This window comes from Triticum urartu, chromosome 7A (assembly GCF_056163025.1).
Source record: "Triticum urartu cultivar PI428250 chromosome 7A, HENAU_Tu73, whole genome shotgun sequence".
NCBI classification, from domain to species: domain Eukaryota; kingdom Viridiplantae; phylum Streptophyta; class Magnoliopsida; order Poales; family Poaceae; genus Triticum; species Triticum urartu.
This window is the reverse complement of record NC_141879.1, coordinates 465,299,800-465,307,544: the sequence shown is the minus strand read 5'-3', so window position 1 is coordinate 465,307,544 and position 7,745 is coordinate 465,299,800. Positions and strand designations below refer to the sequence as shown.

The 7,745-nt window shown below is 43.6% G+C and overlaps 1 pseudogene; it reads left to right on the top strand.

The window, feature by feature from the left end:
- The first annotated feature begins 2,924 nt into the window (after window positions 1–2,924).
- LOC125518024 (uncharacterized) lies at window positions 2,925–3,616 on the top strand (annotated as a pseudogene).
- The last annotated feature ends 4,129 nt before the right edge of the window (window positions 3,617–7,745 follow it).

The window sequence follows — 7,745 nt, the reverse complement described above, 5'->3', positions numbered from 1 at the left end:
CCTTTTTGGCTCCCCTAGATTGAGCATATCTAAAATGCAATCTGTACAAGATGAACCAATGAAAAAAAGGAACTTCAAACTCCGGCTTGTACCTTAATAACCTTGCATTGCTTAGATACACTACTAGAGTGGTCGTCACCTCCTATTCATTTGTTCTGATTTGGCTTGTACATTAATAACCCTGAAGTAATTTTTAAGCCATGCATAGATTAATTTGTAGTTCTCGTGCAAGCTGTTAGGTTTGCTAGACATGCACAAGCCTTGTTCCTACCGTTGTCACCCAGTAAACATATATACTGGTTCAGTTTATTTCATTTCATTATTTTATCCTGTTATAGATAATACTACTATGTTTGTAAAGTGGGCAGCAATTTGCAGCATAACCATTAAATCTTATGGCGCTACTCGTTGACCCGGTTGCCATTTTGTTGGCATGTTATGGCCTCAACTAGTACTACTATAGTACTTGAGTTCTGGGATGTATGTTTTGTTTCTTTGTCATTTGACTTTCATTTGACATGCTTTTCTTTGGATTAATTTTCGTCCTCATGTTTACTCTTGTTTTATAGTAGATGCAAAGTTATTCTCATTTGTAGGCACTGTAAGATCTAAGAATTTTGGACAACATGTAGTTCATTTTTAACTTTGTTCTAATTCTCTTTTTTCTATGAACTACTCATATATGCAAATATCTAATAAGGTTCCTCTAAATATGCTAGGTAAGATTAGGTAGCGAGCTACTTGGTGTTGCCATCACAATCAGCCACGACATGTTAGTTGCCACAGGAGGGCTGAGGAGGGCCGACGACAAGAACATGAATAACAACCTCAATAGTTCATATGTTATGTTGATGTAAAATGGATTGTAATGGTTCCTAACTTTGTAGTGAGGATTTTGTAAACTGCTATGTTGTAGATACATATAGATGGCTGCAAGCTGTATTAACTGTGTAATGTTCTGATACTTTGAAGACACATCCTCTTGGTAAAAATTGTCATTTGGATTTGTGAGACGCACTATGATAAAAACATAATGGTCAAAATTAGGCAAAAATAAATGGGCTAATGCGGCAGAAATGAATGGGGTAATGGGCTCAACCAAATTTATGACGATTTTTGTGACGGAAAATAGTATCCACGTAGGCAGCCATGTCATTCGAATTGGTCAATCGAAAATCCTACGTGGCGTTAATCCATGACGGCTTGTTCCCGTCACAGAGGTTTGGGCTTGGGCGGGCCTGGTGCATATCCATGACGGTCAAGAACCGTCAAGGAAGGTACGACGTCAAATTATGACGCAATATACATGACGGATTTCAGATCCGTCATGCACGGGCACCCATGACAGTTTTTTACTGATTTGTGACGGACTAGATCCGTCATGTATTAACAGATTTCTTGTAGTGGTAGTTTGTTGCGATGAGCTCAAACATACACCTTTGTCTACCGCACAGCACTTCTCCTAAAAAACTAGTGCCTTCCCCTATGGCTGTCACCTTAAACATCCATGCCTTTACAAAGTGTCACTTAAAAAATTTGACAGAACACGGGCACGGATTGAGGTCCATGCAATCACATAGTTTCATGTTCGTGCCTCACATAGCATCGTACATGTGCCTCTAGCTGTGCTTCTCGATGTATAAGTGTGTCTCGGAGCTGCATGCCCACGCCCCTCGTTGCTTCTCATTGTTTCTTCCCATCTCGTCCTTGCAACTATTTCAGACATAACCGTTCCTGTTGCGTCGGCACATTCATGCCTCTGAATACCGTGCCTCAACAAGAATAACGACTGTGCTTGTAACAGTGAAGCATATAGGTGATACATTCAGGACACCTTAGGGATGACGTTGCAACTATTTCAGGCATGACCGTGCCTGTTCCGTCTGCACATTCATGCCTCTCACAGTTAATTGAAAAACATTCTGGAAAAATAGTAACGGACGCCTATTGCCAACCCTCATGTCACGTACATTCTATGTTCATTCCTTCGTCACAGAAGTAATAGCCGTGCCTCTACCACAAAACATATAAGTGGAAAATGATTCTTCCTACACTTGTAAAACCCGGAATGCCCTGGATAAATGTCGAATCCCATCTTGCGGTAAAACCATGGAGGCCAGTGCTTCTCAAAGACACATCTGCGGCTTTTGGCGCATGTAGTTGAGTGCACGGCTATATGTTCATATCCGTGCCTCACGTAGCACCACAACACGAATTGACGTTTGTGCAATCACGTAGCTTCATGTTCGTGCTTCATGTAGCATCGTATATGTGCCTCTAGTTGCGCCTCTCGTTGTATAAGTGCTTCTCGCAGCTGCATGTCCATGCCTCTCGTTGCCTCTCGTTCTTTCTGTCCATATCGTAGCGTCAGTTGCAACACGAACACACAACAGTGCCTCTAAAAAACACAGCACTGCTCCTCCCAGCGAATGTATCACTGAAAACAATTGCCACTCCCTGTGAATGTATAACGCCTGTGTGTCTCTACATAGCCACTTCAAGCATTATTCTCTTGGGCAGAGACATGTGCCTCTACATACTCCCCCTGCATGCCTCACGAGATAAATTGTAAAAGTTGACATTTGATAGCAAACTATGCAAGACAACGATCTTCTCCCTGACATGCTGGAGATACAACGGTTATTAAAAAATAATTGTTGATTTTTTTTATAAAGAAACACCACGATCAAAAACCTAGGATGTGCACAACCAAATCGACAGGGAGATGAAACCACGATCCACAACCCATGATGTGCACAACCGCATCGACAGTGAGATCGTGCACTCCTTTGCCGCTTCTCCGCCCTTAAATTTAGACTTCAGCCGCGAATTTCTCACCCACAAACAACAGAAATCGCCATTGCGCTCCCACTCATTGTTCCCTGTGAAATACCAGGTTGCAGGAGGAAGAACTGCTCCAGGCCATGGGATTCACCAAGGAATTCATGGAGGTGCGGGCCCACGGCAACACCAAGTTGCACGTGATCCACACCAACGACTTGCATAAGGCGGCGACCACCATCAAGCAGTACGAGCGACACGTCCAATTCGAGCGCCACAAGATCGTCGAAGTTGATGTGGAGTACACCAACGGCATTGGCGAAGATCAAACACCAGCCCTCGTCCAGCTCTCTGTCGGTAAGGATCATCCGGTGCTGCTCTTCCAACTGAGCGCCGCTGACAAGAACTGCACCAGGTTCGACAACTTCCTCGCCGACCTAGGTACACGTTTGCTGGCTAGCCTGGCTTCTCCATCGACTGCGACAAAGAGATGCTCGACCGCGTCGGACTGGAGATCGCCCACTTCTTCGACATCCAGAAGGAATGGAGGGTGCCTATAACTACCAAGCCTCTGGACTCCCTTGGGGACGTCTCAGGCATCCTTGTCCACGACTACTACAACAACATGAAGAAGAAGCTCACCAACGCAGAACACAAGCGTTGGGCGTGCATTCCCTTGTCCATGAGGCACATCAAGTACGCGGCAAAAGACGCTTACGGTGCGTATGAGATATGGAGCCACCTCACCACCATCCAGGAAGGGCTTCGTCGGGAAAAACTCGAGAAGGAGCAGTCCAGGAAGTGCGCTAGGTCCTGGGGAGACTACGACTACTGAAGCAGGTGGTCCCCGCCAAGAAAAGTATCTAGAAGATTGCTCATGCCATTCTAGATTTCTCATTAGATTTGCTTTCTCTCAAGACTGTCGTTTGCTTGTTATAAATTTAGGTTTGCCTGTGTCGCAGTTAACCTTGTAGTTTGCTTGAAGTTTACATATCTTTTGAACAAGTTTATTTCCAGTGCAATGTTGGAGTTATCTATTAGTAGAATATATTGGCATGAACTAAAAAATATAAACACAGTACAGATAGTATACGATTAGCATAACACAAAGATCAGGTACACATAGCAGTCCACAAAAATGACGAGCATGCAATGCACTAGTACCTTTGTGGATGCAGCGTCAAATTGTAGGGACAACAATTACAGAATGCTCCTAAAAGCAGTGCACAATGTTCTAACAAACCATTGCACACACGATATTAAAAATCGTTTGTATGGAACACTTTAGAAAAACATTTTGAATACAGAGGTAGTTACGTGTTTATTCTCCTTGGAAAACATTGCTTACGTCTGTGACCCTCAGAGAAGAACACTACAGAGGCACGATTGTCCGTCAATAACACCAACTACTTGAAACACGCACGGAGGCACTTCTGTACCTCCACTCCTATGGGGACCATGCGTAACTTGGCTTCACGTCCGTTAATGAGGCCGAATGCCTTCGAAGACACATGGAACTCATAGGCCATGCCCCCTGCAATGAAAATGTGTCAATGAAAGCTTCTTGAAAATAGAGGCACACCTTCAGATGCATGCATCACGATCCTTCGCATCCCTACCTCCCTTAGAATCACGTTCGTGCCTCTAGTTCGTCATGTGCGTTCCTCTACCTTAGGTAAAATCATACATCTCTCGTGCGTAACATGTTAAGAAAGTTGCTGACAACAAAAACATCAGAAAGCCGAGCCTTATGTCCACCCTGCTGGCACTAAACGTGACATGTTAAGAATGTTGGATGTTTTTCTTAATATGGGGCATGACTACTGCAAAGGCATTGTATCCATCCTTCACGTCCGTGCCTCGACAAGAATAACGATCGTGCTTGTAACAGTGAAGCATCTAGGTGATATATTCAGGACACCTTAGGGACGACCTTGCAAGTATTTCAAACATGACCGTGCCTACTCCATCGGCACATTCATGCTCACAGTTAATTGAAAAACATTCCGAAAAAACAGTAATGGACGCCTATAGTCAATCCTCACGTCACGTACATTCAACGTACATTCCTTCGTCACAGAAGTAATAGCCATGCCTCTGCCACAGAACATAAGTGAAAAACGATTCTTCCTACACTTGTAAAACCCGGAATGCCCTGGATAAATGTCGAATCCCATCTTGCGGTAAAAGCATGGAGGCCGGTGCTTCTCAGAGACACATATGTGGCTTTTTGCGCATGTAGTTGAGTGCACGGCTATATGTTCGTGCCCGTGCCTCACGTAGCACCACAACACGAATTGACGTCCATGCAATCATGTAGCTTCATGTCCGTGCCTCACGTAGCTCGTATCTGTGCCTCTAGTTGCACCTCTCATTGTATAAGTGCTTCTCGCGGCTGCATGTCCACGCCTCTCATTGCTTCTCGTTCTTTCTGTCCATCTCGTAGCGTCAATTGCAACACGGACACACAACAGGGCCTCTAAAAAACACAACACTCTCCTCCCAGCGAATGTATCACTGATGTCTACTACACAACCTTATTCTTGTAGATGTTATTGGGCCTCCAAGTGCAGAGGTTTGTAGGACAGTAGCAAATTTCCCTCAAGTGGATGACCTAAGGTTTATCAATCCGTAGGAGGCGTAGGATGAAGATGGTCTCTCTCAAGCAACCCTGCAACCAAATAACAAAGAGTCTCTTGTGTCCCCAACACACCCAATACAATGGTAAATTGTATAGGTGCACTAGTTCGGCGAAGAGATGGTGATACAAGTGGTATATGGATAGTAGATAAAGGTATTTGAAATCTGAAATAATAAAAACAGAAAGTTAGCAAGTGATAAAAGTGAGCATAAACGGTATTGCAATGATAGGAAATAAGGCCTAGGGTTCATACTTTCGCTAGTGTAAGTTCCCTCAACAATACTAACATAATTGGATCACATAACTATCCCTCAACATGCAACAAAGAGTCACTCCAAAGTCACTAATAGCGGAGAACGAACGAAGAGATTATGGTAGGGTACGAAACCACCTCAAAGTTATTCTTTCCAATCAATCCGTTGGGCTATGCCTATAAGTGTCACAAACAGCCCTAGAGTTCGTACTAGAATAACACCTTAAGACACAAATCAACCAAAACCCTAATGTCACCTAGATACTCCAATGTCACCTCAAGTATCTGTGGGTATGATTATACGATATTCATCACACAATCTCAGATTCATCTATTCAACCAACACAAAGGACCTCAAGGAGTGCCCCAAAGTTCCTACCGGAGAATCACGATGAAAACATGTGCCAACCCCTATGCATAGGTTCCAAATGTCACGAAACCCGCAAGTTGATCACCAAAACATACATCAAGTGGATCAATAGAATACCCCATTGTCACCACGGGTATCCCACGCAAGACATACATCAAGTGTTCTCAAATCTTTAAAGACTCAATCCGATAAGATTACTTCAAAGGGGAAACTCAATTCATTACAAGAGAGAAGAGGGGGAGGAGAAACATAAGATCCAACTATAATAGCAAAGCTCGCGATACATCAAGATCGTATCACCTCAAGAACATGAGAGAGAGAGATCAAACACATAGCTACTAGTACATACCCTCAGCCCCGAGGGAGAACTACTCCCTCCTCGTCATGGAGAGCGCTGGGATGATGAAGATGGCCACCGGGGAAGGATTGCCCCCTCCGGCAGGGTGCCGGAATGGGTCTAGATTGGTTTTTGGTGGCTACGGAGGCTTCTGGCGGCGGAACTCCCGATCTAATCTCCGTTCCGGAAGTTTTAGGGTATCTGGAGTTATATAGGCGGAGGAAGCACGTCAGGGGAGCCACGGGGGCCCCACGAGGCAGGGGGTGCGCCCTAGGGGGGTGGGCGCACCCCCCACCCTCGTGGGAAGCTCCCGTATCTTCTGACGTGAGGTCCAAGTCCATCAGGTGTGTTTCCTTCCAAAAATAACTTCTCCAGTTGATTTCGTTCCGTTTCGACTCCGTCTGATATTCCTTTTCTTCAAAACACTGAAATAGGCATAAAACAACAAATCTGGGCTGGGCCTCCGATTAATAGGTTAGTCCCAAAAATAATATAAAAGTGGATAATAAAGCCCAATATTGCCCAAAACAGTAGATAATATAGCATGGAGCAATCAAAAATTATAGATACGTTGGAGACGTATCAAGCATCCCCAAGCTTAATTCCTGCTCGTCCTCGAGTAGGTAAATGATAAAAAAGATAATTTTTGATGTGGAATGCTAGTTGGCATAATTTCAATGTAATTCTTCTTACTTGTGATATGAATATTCAAATTCGAAAGATTCAAGACAAAAGTTCATATTGGCATAAAATAATAATACTTCAAGCATACTAACTAAGCAATCATGTCTTCTCAAAATAACATGGCCAAAGAAAGTTATCCCTACAAAATCATATAGTCTGGCTATGCTCCATCTTCACCACACAAAATATTTAAATCATGCACAACCCCGATGACAATCCAAGCAATTGTTTCATACTTTTGATGTTCTCAAACTTTTTCAATCTTCACGCAATACATGAGCGTGAGCCATGGACATAGCACTATATGTGGAATAGAATGGTGGTTGTGGAGGAGACAAAAAGGAGAAGATAGTCTCACATCGACTAGGCGTATCAACGGGCTATGGAGATGCCCATCGATAGATATCAATGTGAGTGAGTAGGGATTGCCATGCAACGGATGCACTAGAGCTATAAATTTATGAAAGCTCAACAAAAGAAACTAGTGGGTGTGCATCCAACTTGCTTGCTCACGAAGACCTAGGGCATTTTGAGGAAGCCCATAATTGGAATATACAAGACAAGTTCTATAATGAAAGATTCCCACTAGTATATGAAAGTGACAACATAGGAGACTCTATATCATGAAGATCATGGTGCTACTTTGAAGCACAAGTGTGGTAAAAGGATAGTAGCATTG